The sequence below is a fragment of the Macrotis lagotis genome, chromosome X, assembly GCF_037893015.1.
Source record: "Macrotis lagotis isolate mMagLag1 chromosome X, bilby.v1.9.chrom.fasta, whole genome shotgun sequence".
Taxonomy (NCBI): Eukaryota; Metazoa; Chordata; class Mammalia; order Peramelemorphia; family Peramelidae; genus Macrotis; species Macrotis lagotis.
Window position 1 is genome coordinate 204,595,518 of NC_133666.1, and position 16,748 is coordinate 204,612,265.

The window sequence follows — 16,748 nt, forward strand, 5'->3', positions numbered from 1 at the left end:
GATTCTGAGTCTGCCTTGGCAAATAGACTCCCAGGTGTTTTATATTGTCTGAGTTTACTTTGAATGGGATTTCTCTTTCCAGATCATCCTGCTGTATCTTGCTAGTTATAGACTGAAAAGTTGAGAAATTTTGAGGGTTTATTTTATATCCTGCAACTTTGCTAAAATTGCTCATTGTTTCCAGTAGTTTTTTGGATGATTCCTTGGGATTCTCTAGGTCTATCATCATGTCACCTGCAAAAAGTGAGAGTTTTGTCTCTTCCTTCCCACTTCTAATTCCTCCAATTTCTTTTTCTTTTATAATTGCTGAAGCTAACATTTCTAATATGATATTGAATAGTAGTGGTGATAATGGGCTTCTTTGTTTGAAAATAACAAGAGAAGACAGACAGATGGGCAATCATAGGGGGCGCATATCTGAATATTCTATTGCTCACATGTCTGAGGAAAGCTGTTGTTTCTAATGTCAAGCCACCTTTTGGCTCAGGCAGATACATAAGGTGCTGGGGGTTCTTTACTTGCAGCATCACCTCCACTGGCACCAGCAACCACCCCCATACCCATACTTGCTCCTACCCCTACACCCATTGCAGTTGAGGCTGTAGTGGTATCATCATAGGGTGGTAACAGCACCATATTATCATTGGTGGTTATATAAATCAGAATATCAGAAGAGTTTCGGCCATTGATGTAGTGAATTCCAGACACAGATAATCAGGTAACCCTTAAAAGCTGATAAAGAGGAGAATAATGACTAGATAGGTAGGATTCACTGACATGATATCTTCCTTGTATGGAAACTGAGGAGGCAGCTGTCTTATATATTCCTGGATTGAATTTGGATAAACAAGTACACTGATTGCCACCAGCAAGTTAAGGGCAAAATCAAAAATCTGGTAGCAGAACAGGATGATCCAGGCTGCATGTTGCTTGTATGTACCATATGTTGCCATTGCACAGATCAAGATCATGAGAAAGGAGAATGCAATTGTGATGCACAAGTTGGCATCATCCATGAATTCAAAGTCAGCCCCTAGTTCAGAATTGGTTAAGTGATACTGATCTGCATCTGTCATGGTGCTTAATAGGATGAGAAGTACCATGGCACTGATGATCAAGTAGCAGATGCCCAACAGGATGGTGCCGGTGCAGACATGGCAGCACAGGCAGCAGCTGTTGGAGTAGAAGCGGGTCCAGGGGTGCTCATCTTCATCTCAAGGAGCCCCTCCTGGCTCTCTGGGGTCGCCACAGCCTTGCCCACCATGGCTGTTCTGCCCACTTGGAGTTCCCGCAAACACGTGCCTAACTTTACTGGAGAGCTCCCGGCCCAACCCGGCCACCTCCAGCTGCTGGGACTCTAAGGAGCACCCCCTCCCCTGCCCATCTGACAGTCTCTCTGGCTGGATCCTGGGCTCTGCCAAGCCCAGAGAGGTAAGATTTTTTTTTATGTTTGTGTGTGTGTGTATGTGTGTGTGTGTGTGTGTGTGTGTGTCTGAATTAAGCCAAGTCTGAAGAGAGAAAGATTCAGGTGTTTCTCATCTCCTCCCTTCTTCCCCTCCATTAACACAGGTCTTTTGTACCTCTTAATGTAATGAGATTTACCCCATTCAATCCCCTCCCTCATCTTGTCTCCTTCCTGTCCCCCTTTATAAGGAGGAAGTATTTTTATTGGGTTTTTTTGCAAGGCAAATGGGGTTAAGTGGCTTGCCCAAGGCCACACAGCTAGGTAATTATTAAGTGTCTGAGACTGGTTTTGAACCCAGGTACTCCTGACTCCTGACTCCAAGGCCGGTGCTTTATACACTATGCCACCTAGCCACCCGAGGAAGTGTTTTTAAATCATTCTGTCTGAGTCATAGAAAATTCTGAGTATCCATCACTTCTGGCTAAGTATATTCACTCTGAGTTACAGTTCTTGAGAGTTATTAGAGTCTTTCTCCCAAGTACAGTTATAGCCAATTTCATCCCATTGGATAGCAGTCTCATGGATAAGTCGTAAGTGTCCATCACTTCTAGCTAGGTATATTCTCTCTGTTAGAGTTACAGTTCTCAATATTTATGAGAATCTTTTCCCCATGCTGGGATAAAGATAGTTTCATCTTATTGGATAGCAGTTTTTTTCTTTACCCCCCCCCTTTTAAACCTTTTCATGAGTCTCTTGAACCTCCTGTTTGATGTCCAAATTTTCTATTTAGCTCTGGTCTTTTCATCAGGAATTTTGGGAATTCTTCCATTCTGTTAAATGTCCATCTTTTCCCCTGAAAAAGAAGGCTCAGTTTTGCCAGATAGTGGATTCTTGGCTGCATTCCAAACTCGTTTGCTCTTCAGAATATCTTGTTCCAGGACCTTTGATGCCTTAATGTTGATGCAGCCAGGTCCTATGTAATCCATGCTGTGGCTTCTTGGTATTTAAATTGTTTCTTTCTGGCTGCTTGCAGGATTTTCTCTTGATCTCTTGATAGTTCTGGAATTTGACTACAACATTCCTTGGTGTTTTCATTTTAGGATCTCTTTCTGGAGGGGAGCGATGTGTTCTTTCAGTAACTATTTTGCCCTCTGGTTCCATGATATGGAGGCAATTTTCTATCCTTAAATCCTGTAATATAAGTTCAGGCTTTTTTTTTTCAATGTTTTCAGGAAGACCAATAATTCTCAGATTGTCCCTCCTCAATCTATTCTTGAAGTCAGTGGTTTTGCTGATGAGGTATTTTATATTTTCTTCTATTCTTTCAATTTTTTGCTTTTCTTTAACAGGCTCTTGCTGTCTCATAAAGTCATTAGTTTTCACAGACTCCATTCATTTTTTAGAGAAGAATTTTCTTCATTTACCTTTTGCAACTCCTTTTCCAATTGGTCAGTCCTATTTTTGAAAGAGCTTTCCATTTGACCAATTGAGGTTTTGAGAGAATTATTTTCTTTTTGCATTTGTGTAATTGAGGATCTGAGAGAATTATTCTCATTTTGTATTTGTCCAATTGTATTTTCCAGTGATTGTTTTCTTGTTACAAGGTGTTAATCTTTTCTTGGGTTTCTTTTCTCAAATTTTCCAATTGATTTTTAAACTCCTTCCTTATTTCTTCAAGGAAGTCTTTCTGTGCTGGAGATCAGATCATATTCTCCTCAGAGGTTCTAGGTCTCTCTGAGTTAGGATCTTTTCCTGCCAAGAATTTTTCTGTAGACCTTCCTTTCCTCTGGCCTCTCTTCATTTTGCTAGGACCTTGAGTTGGTGAAGGGCTTGTTCACAGAGGTTTGATGTTGGAATCCCTAGAGGCTTTACTCACTGAGTACAATATCTCTAGCTGGCCAGTAGGGAGTGCTAGAGGATTTACTCACTGAGTGTAATTTCTCCAGTTGGCCAGTAGGGGGTGCTGGTTGATTTCTCTGGAGTGTCTGTAACTTTGATTGAGACCCTCTCCCTTGGCCTGGAGGGAGTGACTGAAGCTGTTAAATATTTTTGTCTTCAATCAATGGTGGGCTTTACCCTGGGGTGAGGTCATCACTCTACCTATTGTCTGCTGAGGTGGTTTTGCAGCTTAAGATAAAGAGTACTCAACAACAAATTACTGAGCTAAAGAATATACTCCTATAAGGGAAAAATGAATTTTTAATGAAATAAAAGACTTCTAAATATTCATTATGGGGCAGCTAGGTGGCACAGTGGATAAAGCACGGGCCCTGGAGTCAGGAGTACCTGGGTTCAAATCTGATAACAGACACTTGATAATTACCTAGCTTTGTGGCCTTGGGCAAACCACTTAACTCCGTTTGCCTTGCAAAAAAAAATATTCATGAAAAGACAGGGCTGAATAGAAAATTTGTTATTCAGTCACAACATATGTTGTAACTACTAAATCTTGAGTGATCAGTTAGAGGACTTTTAAACATTCTTATTTTTTTTTCTGTTTTTTGTTTTGCAAGGCAAATGGGGTTAAATGGCTTGCCCAAGGCCACACAGCTAGGTAATTATTGTCTGAAATCAGATTTGAACCCAGGTACTCCTGACTCCAAGGCCGGTGCTTTATCCACTATGCCACCTAGCCGCCCCTTAAACATTCTTTATAAAGAGACCAAATCTACAGCCACTTTAAAATAGAAACACAGGAATTGAGACAAAAATGGTTAACATGAATAAGCAATCCAAAAAAAAATTAAACATGAATGAAGTGTTATATTCTAATACGAAAAAGTGATACAATTATTATTTAAGGAAACATAGGTTTTCTGAGAACCCAAACATCACTGGAAGATATGGAGAAAGTCTAATAAGACAGACTTTTTGGGAGTGCCTTTGTTATATTTTAATGATTAAAAGATGAATGAAAAGGGACAAAAAGGAATAGAAAGAGTTGGGAAGATTATTTTGCACAACTGGGTAAGCATAAATAGAAGTCTTAAAAATGAACAGAAGATAAATGAAGAGAATAGGGATTGGGAACATTCAACTCCTGAAACCTCTCTCTTTCTTTTGAATGTCAACAGTTGTAAGAATACATGCACACACATTTGGGTACAGAAATACAGTTCACTCAACAACAACAACAACGACAATGACTATGAGGACGATGATGACAATGACAACAATGCCAACACCAGAAGGGAAAGAATAAAAAGGAAGGCACATTAAGAGAAGTAATAGTTCTAAGAAAAACAAACTCTAACTAAACTGAGTAGATCTTAAAGAGGGCTTAGCATGGAAAAGAAAAGATTGATTGAGACTGTGCCAGAAAAGAGAAAAGGGAAGGAAACATGAAACAGATTAACTAAACAATGGGTACTACTGTCAAATGTACTCATCCTTTCTTACCATCTTTTTAAAGAGGGAGTAGAAATCAACAAGAAGGAAAAGTAAGATAATAGGTTGGAAGGAAGCATACAATTATTAATCTTAACTATAAATGTGAATGGGATTATTGGTTGTTAAGTTGTTTCAGTTGTGTCTGACTCATTGTGACCCTATTTAGGGTCTTCTAGCAGAGATACTGGAAGAGTTTGCCATTTCCTTCTCCAGCTCATTTTATAGATGAGAAAACTGGCAAACAGTAAGTGACTGAGAGCAGATTTGAACTTAGGAAGCTGAATCTTTCTGATTCCAGGCACAGCACACTATCCATTGTGCCATCCAGCTGACTAGTGGAATTAACTCACCCATAAAACAAGAGAATAGCAGAATGAATTAAAAACCAAAATTCAATAGAATACTATTTAACAGAAGAAGAGATTGATGGGGCAGTTAGGTGGCACAGTGGATAGAGCCCTGGCCCTGGAGTCAGGAGTACCTGAGTTCAAATCTGGCCTCAGACACTTAATAATTATTTAGCTGTGTGGCCTTGAGCAAGCCACCTAACCCCATTGCCTTGCAAAAAACTAAAAAGAAACCCCAACAACAGATGAATCCTGTTTTGGAATATTAAAATAAGGGCCAGAAGCAATATCTTTTATGATTTTAGTGAAAAAAGTGAGTAATTATATCCATGATCTGAAAAAAAGCAACAGAAAAAATAGAAATCTGCATTATACTAAAAAGTAATGTATTTAAACAATGGAAAAATAAATAGAAAAACTATAATAATATGGTGTGTCAATATATTCAGTTTCAGACTAAGATAAAACTAAATAAACAAACCCCCAAAGGAAGTTACAGACATGAATATAATTTTAAAAAAAGCTCAAATAGGATGGATTTCTAGAGATTATTAAAGATGGATCAAAGGAGTATAACATATTTGTCAGTTGTACATAGAACATTTATAAAAATTTACCACATATTAGGTATAAAATACAGAAAAAAATTCAGAAAAACAGGTAGTAAGCTCATTTTTTGTGGGCAACAATATAATAAAAATTCTATTCAATAAATGAACCATGGGAAGAATAATCAAGAAACTTACAAAACTTACAGATTAAAAATACCAAATTAAATACCAAATTAAAATTCTGAAAATTAAAGTGATTAAGAAATTTCCAAGCAAAAATACAAACACTGAGTAAATAAAAAAATTGAGAAATTGTTAGCTAAATTAAATTTAAAAAAGGAAAACTTTTCGGTGTGAAAAATAAAAAAAGATGAAATCATAACTAATAAACAAATGAAGAAATTATTGACAAAAATTTCACACAATAATGTGTTGGTAAAACTTAAAATCTAAAAGGAATAGATGGAAATTTAAAGACCAGAATCAAAAGAATCGGAAATAGAGAATTTAAATCTATCTTATAAAAAAGACATGAAGAAGTCATGATGTATCTCTTAAAAAACAAAGAAGTAAAACAAAACAAAATAAATGGACAAGGTTGTACAGACTTAGAAACAAATTCAAGCATTTAAAGAGCAAATCATTCCAACACTATAAATCTCTTTGGATAACAATAGGAAAAGAAGGGATACTGACAATTTTTGGTTTTAGATTTTTTTTTCAAGGCAATGGGGTTAAGTGGCTTGCCCAAGGACACACAGCTAGGTAATTATCAAGTGTCTGAGGCTGGATTTGAACCCAAGTACTCCTGACTCCAAGGCTGGTACTCTAGTCACTGCGCCACCTAGCCACCCCAATACTGACAAATTTTATTATGATACAAAGGTAGCCTTGATACTTAAGCCAGGAAAAGTCAGAATGGAAAGCAAATTATATTCCAATATTTCTAATTAATATTAATGCAAAAATTTAGAATAAAATTTTAGCAAATAGATTTCAGTAAGATCATAAATGCTATACACTTAATATCTAGACTGGTTTTATACTAAGAATTCAGAGGTATTTCAACATTCAGAAAAGTATAAATATAACTGACTATAATAGCAAAACAATAACAATCTTATATCAAGAGATGCAGGAAAAACATTTGATAAGAGACAATTCCCTATTGTTCTTAAAAATACTAATTAGCATAGGAATAAAGTAACCTTTCCTTTGTATTATAACTGATACCTTTCTAAAATTAAAACCTGGAAAACACATCTGGAAAGGAAATCAACCAAAGATTTTTCCAATAAAATGGGGGTGGAGGGTGGGTGTAAAGCAAGAGAATGCATTATCCTGAATACTATTTAATGCTTTTTGTGCTTGGTTGTTTCAGTCATGTATAATTCTTTATGATGTCATTTGGAATTTTCTTAGATCCTGGAATGATTTGGTTCTTTAGTTCATTTTACAGATAAGTAAATTTATGTAAACAAATGACTTGCTTATTAAGTGTCTAAGGCAAGATTTGAACTCAAGGTTTCCTGATTCTACATCTAGTACTGTATCCACTATGCTGCCCAGCTTCTCAATATAATTTAATATAGTATTAGAAATGCTAATTATAGTAACAAGAAAAAGAAACAGAAAAATAAGCATAAGCAAAGAGGAAACAAAATTATCATTTCCCCACCACCACTGATGTGATGATTTTTGTAGCAAATTTTAGAGTCAACTAAAAATAATGAAAATATCAATTCAGCAAATATTAATTGTTCATGCATAAGCTTAGCCAATATAATAAAAATTACAATACTACCTAAATTAATCTTCCTATTTAATACCATATTAATAAAACTACTAAAGAATTACTTTATAAAGTTAGAAAAGATTAAAATATTCATCTGCAGGAAGAAAGAATCGAGAAATTAAGGGAATCAATGAAAAATATCCATGGGAAGGAAGGGACCTAGAAATATCAGATCTCAAACTATAGTATAAAGTTATAATCATCAAAACAATTTGGTAATGGATAAGAAATAGAGTGACTGATTACTGAAATATTTTATATATACAGTATGCAGAAGCAAATGAGTACTGTAACCTAATGTTTGACAAACCCAAAGATTCTAGGTATTGAAAAATTGAAAAAAAAAACAGCTGGGAAAACTGAAAAGCAGTTTGGCAGAAACTAGGCATAGACCAATATATCACACAGTATGCCAAGATCAGTTTAAAATGGATACATGATTTAGAAGATGATACCATAATCAACTTATGGGAGCAATAAATAAATTGCCTATTCGATTTATAAACAGGGTAAGAATTCATGACTAAATGAGATAATGGATAATTTTTGTTATGAGTAATTAAAATATTTTTGCACAAACAGAATTAATGTAGTTAACATTAAAAGAAAAGCAGTGAATTAGGGGAAATTCTTTGTAATGAATTTCTCTGATAAAGGTCTCATTTCTCAAATATAAAGAGATCTGAGTCAAATGTATATGATAGAGAACTATTGCCCAATTGATAAATGATAAATTGATAAAAGGGAGTTTTCAGCAGAAGAAATCAAAGTCAAGAATAGCCACCTAAAAATTTCACTAAATCATTAATAATTAGTGAATTAGAGAAATTCAAATCAAATAACTCTGAAGTACCACCTCACTGCATCAGATTTGCTAAGAAGACAAAAACAAAAATGGAGAGTTCTGGATGGAATGTGGAAAAATAGGCACAATCTTTGGTGGATTTGTGAATTAGTCCAACTATTCTGGAGAACAGTTTGGATCTACATTCAAAAGACTATAAAGTTTTCCACACCCTCTGACTCAGAAATATCACTTATAAGTTTTTGACTAGATAAGGCCTACATATACAAAAATTTTTATAACATTTCTTTTTGTGGTGGCAAATATTTGGAAACTGCAAATGCCCACCAACTGGGGAATGACTGAACAAGTTATGGCATATGAATATTACGGAATACCTGCTGAAAGAATTGATGAAGGTGACAAATAACAGCAAATCAATGGTGGAGGGATTTTGAAAAGATGAGCTGACTAACACATTATTGGAGGAGTAGTGAAATGAAATGAAAGCTTTCATTTTGGAAAACAATTTGGAAATATGCAAATAAAGAGAATCAGAATCAGAGAGACATCATTATTGGCTTTAATAATCTCAAGAAAGCCATTAGCAAGAAAGTTTTCCCCATACATTCCATAATATTTATAACAGCTCTTTTTTGTTATAGTTTGGAAATAAAGTAGACACCCATCAATCGTGGAATGGTTAAAAAAATTATGGTACATAAATGTAATATGACATTGCTGTTAGAAATGAAGTGCATAATGAATTATAGAGAAGCATGTAAAGATCTATATAAACTGAAACAGAATGAATATGTAAAGCCTTATACACAATCACTACAAAGTAAATGGAATGAGCAACACACTCAAAAATTGTAAATGTAACAAAATTTAAAACATCCAGTTTGACTTGAATATATAAATTTGGCAAGACATCTTCTCACATAGCTATTTTTGGAGATGGAAAGGTCTATGATTTTGGACTCTTTCAATTTATTAATTCATTTATGAACTTTGTCTTTTTCTCTCTAAAAATACTAGTTGTCATATTGAATGCTTCTTTGAAAAGTAAGATTATGAGATTATATGATGAATTAAGAAGTGGAAATTTTTTTATTTTAAAAAGAAATAAAAGGAGTTTGTTTCAGATAAATATGAAAAGGTTTATAAAACACAAAGCAAAGTGAAGTATATAGGACTAAAAGAACAATTTACTCAATAACAACAATATTTAAGGATGAACAACTGTCAAATACTTAGTAACTAATTAATTCAATAACCTGCCACATTTCCAAAGGACTAGAATTGAAAAATTCTATCCATCTTCAAATGTGTGCAGATTAAAGTATTTCTCTCTTTTTTTTTCTTTTTCTGTTAATTTTAGAATATGGTCAATGTTGAAATTTATTTTGCATAACTTTATATTTGTAATGAGTTTTGTATTTCTCGCCTTAATGTATGGGGAAGAAGTAAGAAAAGGTCTATAGAATCTGGAACTGAAAATAAGATAAAATCATATAGAAAAAAATGAAGAAAAATAGAAGAAATAAAAAATTGCATAACTTCAATCAAGTCAATACAATATAAATGACAATATGATCAACGTTATTTGTATTTTTATACTATAAACTCAAATTATCAGAGACATTTTATAAAGCTCATTAAAATAATAGCCAAATCTATATGAAAAAATAAAAGATTAAGTATCCTAAGAGAAACAATAAAAAGAATTAGGGATAAGAGAAGAATAGTACTTCTAGACATCATGTTGTATTATAAAGCAGCAGTCATTAAATATCTATTCTGAAACAAAATAAAAATTCCCACATTGCCCACTTCCAAATATGAATATATGCATGTATATATAACTTCCTATATAGCTAAACAAATTCTCACACATATAAACACATAAACACCTCAAACTACACTTTCAGTTACTAATTCTTTGCCATCACAAAAAAAAGAATAAACAGTCATTACAAATGTTGTTCTTGGTTGTATATAGGTCTTTTGCCTTTGGGAATTCTTTTAATATATTTTTCTTGTCTTATTTTTATAGCTAGCATTTCTAGCTCTATACTGAATAGAAATGCTGAAATAGAGGTCCTTGATTTACCTTTAATCTTACTAAAAGAGACTTTAATTTATTCTTATCATAGATAATTATTACTTTTAGTTTTATTTAGATATTTGTTCAGTCATTTTGGGTATATCTAATTATTCAAGACCCCTTTGAGTTTTTTTTGACAAAACATTTTATAGATGAGGGAACTGAGGCAAATAGGTTTAAATGACTTGCCCAGGGTCACATAGCTAGTAAGTATCTATTGAAATGCACATGAAAATGCACATCTATTTTGTACAACTTAATTTTTCTTTTCAATATTTAATAAAGTTATCATGTAATTTATTTTTTCCATTTTGTCTTCCCTCCTTCCCCCTGCCCAAGAGATGACTACTGTTAGACACAAATATCTGTGTATGTATGTATGTATGCAAAACCATTCTATAGATATTTCTATTTTTCAATTATTTCTCTAGATGCTGATAGTGTAATTATCTGTCCTTTCTGGCTAATTTGGGTACTTATAGTTGTCAAAATTATTTAGTTACTCAAAGTTGTTCTTAAAACAATATTATTTTTACTATAAACATCATTCTCTTAGTTCTGCTCATTTCATGTTTCACTATTTTGTGCAAGTCTATCCATATTTTTCTATAATCAATGACCACATTACTGTAGTATTCCATTATGATCATATACCACAACTTGTTCAACCATTCCCCAATTGATGGAAACCTCCGCAATTTCCAGTTCTTTGCCACAACACAAAAAGCTTCTGTAATATTTTAGAACTTAAAAGTTTCTTTTCCTTTTTTCACCTAATCATCTTGGGAAACAGACCCAGTAGTGGTATTACTGGGTCAAAGAGTATAGACAATGTAATAACTCTTTTGGCATAATTCCAGATTGCTTTCCAAAATGGTTGGATCAATTCTCAGTTCTATCAAGAGTGAATTAGTGTCCTAATTTTTCCATGTCCTTTTCAACATTTATTGCTTTCCTCTTCAGGTCTGTTGTTCTATCTGCTGTACCACCTAATTGCCCAATTATACAAGGACTGCTGATTTTATTAATGCATTCAAATGGTTCTTGTATTTTGTCAAAAGTTTTCTTTGAATCTTCTAATGTAGTTATATGATTTTTATTGTTATTATTACTATGGTTTTAGTTTTTCTTGTATTGGATCTGCATCTCTGGTAAATCAAGGCTCATTGTGGTGGATAAGCTTTGTAACATGCTGCTGTAGTTTCCTTGATGACATTATGACAAGTTGTTGTATTCATATTCATTAAGGATATTAGGCTATAGTTTCCTTTTTCTGGTTTGAATCTGATTTATGTTTCAAGGTCACATTTGTGTTATAAATGACACAAAAATCCACTGAAGAGGAGGACTCATTAAAAGACAGAATTGGTCAAATGGGAAAAGATGTCCAGAAATTTATTGAAGAGAACTCCTTTAAAAAGTAGAATTGGCCCCAATGGAAAAGGAGTTAAAAATTTTCGATTAAGAAAATGATCCCTTAAAAATTAGAAATGAGAAATGGAGCCAAGATAGCAAAATAAAGGCAAAGACTTAACAGATTTATCCCCAAACCTCTCAAAATACTTTTAAATAATTACTCTAAACAAATTTTACAGTGGCAGAACCCACATAAAGATGAAGTGAAATAATTTAATAGTCCAAGACAATTTAAAAGATTGATAGTACATGTCTGTTGCAACAGGGTGAGAGAGAACAGTCTAGAGTAGACCTCACCAGACTAGACTGTACCCAGTAAACCAGGAGAAGGCTTTAAGGTAAGTAAATCAATAGCAGTGGAAGATTCCAGATTTCTCAATCTACAGATGGTAGGGAGATTGGACAAAGGGTCAGAAGGAGATTTACAGGGATCCCTTTGCTGGCACTAGGGGCAGATCTCTGTTGCATTTCCTTTACTTGGATCTCAGTCACAGTCCTGGGTTTCAGTCTTAGTGCAAGGAATAGTTTGCAACCACAGGAGAGCAGGTACCCTGGTCACAGTTCCAAGATGGAAAAAAGAGTTTGTGATCATTCACAAATCACTAAGTCTTTAGTTCAGTCTCTATGATTCTCTAAGTATATCATCATATCAATTGCAGACTGATAGTTTTTTCTTTTTTTCTTTCTTTTTTCATTTAATTTAATTTATTTTTTTAATTATCATTTTGTACAAATTTTTTTTTACATTAATAAAATATTCTTGTTTAAGAGTAAACAAAATACCCCTCCCCCCATGAATATAGACTTGCTTGGGTGATAAAGTAAAGGGGAGAGAAAAAAAATTAAAATTAAAAAAAATAATAGTAATAATTGTAGGTATGGCCAGGTGGTGCAATGGACGAAGCACCAGCCTTAGAGCCATGGGCACCTGAGCCCACATCCAGCCCTGTAGACCCAACAATCACCCAGCCGTGTGACATGCAAGCCACCCGATTCCCACTGCCCTGCAAAAACCTAAACGAAGGAAAAAAAAACCCCAAATAAAATAAAAAAGTAATAACAGTAGGGGTGGCTGGGTGGCAGACAGAGCATTGGCCCTTGAGCCAGGAGCACCCGGGTCCAAATCCGGCCTTAGACACCCAAATATCACCCTGCTATGTGGCCCCAGGCAGGCCACCCAGACCCATTTGCCCTGCACCCTCCCCCAAATAATAATAATAAAAAATGTGCTTCAGTCTTTGTACCAACACCAACAACTCTGTCGCAGGTAGATCACATTCTTTATGATAAGTCCATTGCTAAAGTTATTTCCATATTTTTCCAACGTTGCCATTGCTGATCGCAACTCCCTCCTTTCGTACTTCTCCACTACCATGTACTATATTTTCTCTCTCCTTTCACTCTGACTCTGCTGTAGGGTCACTGAGTGGCGCAGCAGACAGATCCCTGATCCTGGGGCCAAGAAGCCTTGAGCCCCCATACCACCCCTTAGGCCCAGAATCCACCTGGCCCCATGGTCTTGGACAGGCCTTCCAATCCCAGCCCCTTGCAAGAAGTAAAAAAGAAAATGTGTCATATCTGACCACTCTCCCCCCATGGTCCATCCTCTCCTCCTTTATTCACATTCCCACCCCTTCCCCCTGCTCCCCCCCTTCTTACTCCAGATATCTATACCCCATTGAGTATATATATGCTGTTTCCTCTCCTAGCCACCTCTGATGAGAGCAAAGGTTCCCTCATTCCCCCTTGCCTCCCCCCTTCCATATCATTGCAGTAGCTCATGGTAATAAAAAAAATCTTATTACATGAAATATCTTGGACTATTCTCCCTCTCCTTTTTCTTTCTCTCATTACATTTCCCTTTTTTTCCTATTGACTCCATTTTACACCATATTTTATCTTCAAATTCAGCTTTCTCCTGTGCTTCAACTATAAAAGCTCCCTCTACCTGCTCTATTAACTGAGAAAGTTCATATGAGTATTATGAGTGTCATTTTTCTATGCAGGAATACATGCAGGAATACATCTTCATTAAGTCCCTCATATTTTCCCCCTCTCCTCCAATCTCCATGCTTCACCTGAGTCCTGTATCTGAAGATCAAACCTTCTGTTCAGCTTTGGCCATTCCAACAGGAACATTTGAAATTCCCCTGGTTCATTGAAAGTCCATCTTTTTCCCTGGAAGAGGACATTCATCCTTGCTGGGTAGTTCATTCTTGGCTGCATTCTAGGCTCTTTTGCCTTCCTGCATATTATATTCCAAGCTCTACAAGCTTCCAATGTAATTGCTGCTAAGTCCTGTGTGATCCTGACTGCAGCTCCACAATATTTGTACTGTGTCCTTCTAGCTGCTTGTAATATTTTCTCTATGACTTGGGAGTTCTGGAACTTGGCTATAATATTCCTAGGGGTTGGTTTTTTGGGATCTCTTTCTCAGGAGGATCGGTGGATTCTCTCCATTTCTATTTTGCCCTCTGCTTCTAGAATATCAGGACAATTTTCCTGTAGTAGTTCTTTGAAAATGATGTCAAGGCCCTTTTTCCTGATCATGACTTTCAGGTATTCCAATAATTTTTAAATTATCTTTCCTAAGTCTGTTTTCTATATCAGTTGTTTTTTCAATGAGATATTTCACATTTTCTTCTAATTTTTCATTTTTTTTGTTTTGAAGTATTGATTCCTGATTTCTGTTAAATTCATCAATCTCCCTGAATTCTATTCTTTGTCTGAAGGATTTGTTCTCCTCAGAGAGTTTTCTTATCTCTTTTTCCATCTGGCCAATTTTGCTTTTCAAAGGCATTCTTCTCCTCAATAACTTTTTGAACTGTTTGATCCATTTGACCTAAGCTGGTTTTTAGCATGCTATTTTCTTCAGCATTTTTTTGGATTTCCTTGACTAAGCTGCTGACTTCATTTTCATGTTTTTCCTGCACCTCTCTCCTTTCTTTTCCTAGTTTTTCTTCTAACTCCCTCATTTGATTTTCAAAGTCTTTTTTGAGCTCTGTCATAGCCTGAGCCCAATTTCTGTTTTTCTTGGAGTCTTTAGATGCAGGAGCTTGTGCTTCCTCATCTTCAGACTGAGTATTTTGATCCTTCTTGTGCACATATGCAAAATATTTCTCAATGGTCTTCCTCTTATTTCTCTGCTTGCTCATTTTCCCAGCCTGAGCCTGGTTTTCTGGTGCTTCCTGAGCTTTTGGGACACTCCCACAAGGGTCTCAGTGTGTGAGGCTCTGTCTTCCCTCCTGGTCTTTGAATGACCATAAGTGCCCCCCTCTGCCACAGGGCTGAGGTGGGGGGGTGCTGTTCTATGGGGGGGCCTAGACTCCTGTCAGGATCTGAATGTGGTCAGAGCCCCAGAGTCCTGTTCCAGAGCCAGAGGACAGAGTTCTGCAGTCTCACTCTCTTCACTCCTCTCCCTCAGCTCAATGGGCTCATGCCCTGGGAGCTCCTGCTTACAGGCTCTGCCTGCTTCTGTTTCTGGATCTGGGCTGCAGAAAGACCATGCCACTTGCTGTGTGTCCTGAGGGCTGGGCTCCAAGTGCTCGCTCTGGCAGAGGTTCCCCCCTTCCCCCACTTTGTGCCTGGTGCTCCCTGGGGTGCAGCTCTGGAGACTCCCCCACTGCTGTGAGCCTTGGCTCCCAGCATCCTGGACTGCCTCTGGGAGGCCGAAGTTTTTTCACTCTGGCGGGCCACCCCTCCAACCCTGGGGAGCAGAGATTTTCTGCTCTTTTCCAGGTTACCTTGAGTAGGAAAATGGCCTCACTGGGTCCCTTTATGGGTTCTGTCTCTCAAAAGTTTAGTTAGAGTCCTTAGTTTCAAGTTTTATCAAAGAGTGCCTAAGACTCGATCCTTTCCTGTCGCCATCTTGGCTCTGCCTAGTTTTGTCTTCTCATTTACTGTTTGTATTCTTTAATTTCTTTTACTTGTCTTATCTCTATAATTGACAATTATTTCTTTTGACTAGATTAAAAATGTAATTCTCTCCCTATTTCTTATCTAGTCTTAATCACTGCTTCAGTCAGACAGAATTTAAAAAGACCAAAGTCTCCCACTACATCCAGGGCCATCTCCATTCATCCTCAACCATATCTAGCTGCTGGACCTTGATGGCTCTGGAGGGGAAAAATGAGGCTAGTGACTTTTCACAGCCTGCCCTCACTTAAATCCAATTCACTTCCATGGCATGGAAACATATCTCCTGAAGTCAGAGTTCTCTTTGACAATGAAAGACAAACAATAACTATAAGAAAAGATGAACATGATGCTTTTGGGAAAACCTGGAAAGATGGACATGAGCTGAAAATAAAATAAGTGAGCAGAATCAGGGGACCCATGTATTGGGTAACAGCAATATTGTATGAAGATTAACTATGAATAACTAAACTAATCTCAGCAATACGATGAGCCAAGAAAATTCCAAAGGGTTTAGAATTTAAAATGATATCCAACTTTAGAGAAAGCACTGATGAGTTTGAATATAGATCAAAACATATGGTTTTTAACTTTATTTTTCATTTTTTCTTTTTTTAAAATCTACTTTTTTTTTCACAACATGGCTAACATGGAAAGATGTTTTGCATAAGTGTCATACATGTGTAAATCTATATGTCAAATTGCTTATTATTTTCAATGGGTTCAGGGAGGGAGGAGAAGAGAGAATTTGGAATTCAAATTTTAAAAAATGAATTTTAAAATTGTTTTTACAAGTAATTAGAAAAATTAAATTATTCAAAAAATAAAATAAATATCTATCAAAATGTATAAATTGAAAAAAAAGAAAATGAATGACAGTTTAACATAAGTTGAGTTAGACTAAATAAAATCTACTTGTTATTCAATAACCCTTATTTTTTTTAAATAAATTTAAGACTAAAGTAAGTACAGATGGAAGGTTTTTAAAAAAAATTGTCTTTGGATAGAAAACTACTATAAACTGGATAGTAGAAG

The 16,748-nt window shown here is 35.7% G+C and overlaps 1 pseudogene; it reads right to left on the reverse strand.

Annotated features, from left to right (window-relative positions):
* Positions 1-313: 313 nt before the first annotated feature.
* LOC141498946 (lysosomal-associated transmembrane protein 4B pseudogene) lies at positions 314-5,149 on the reverse strand (annotated as a pseudogene).
* Positions 5,150-16,748: the final 11,599 nt, after the last annotated feature.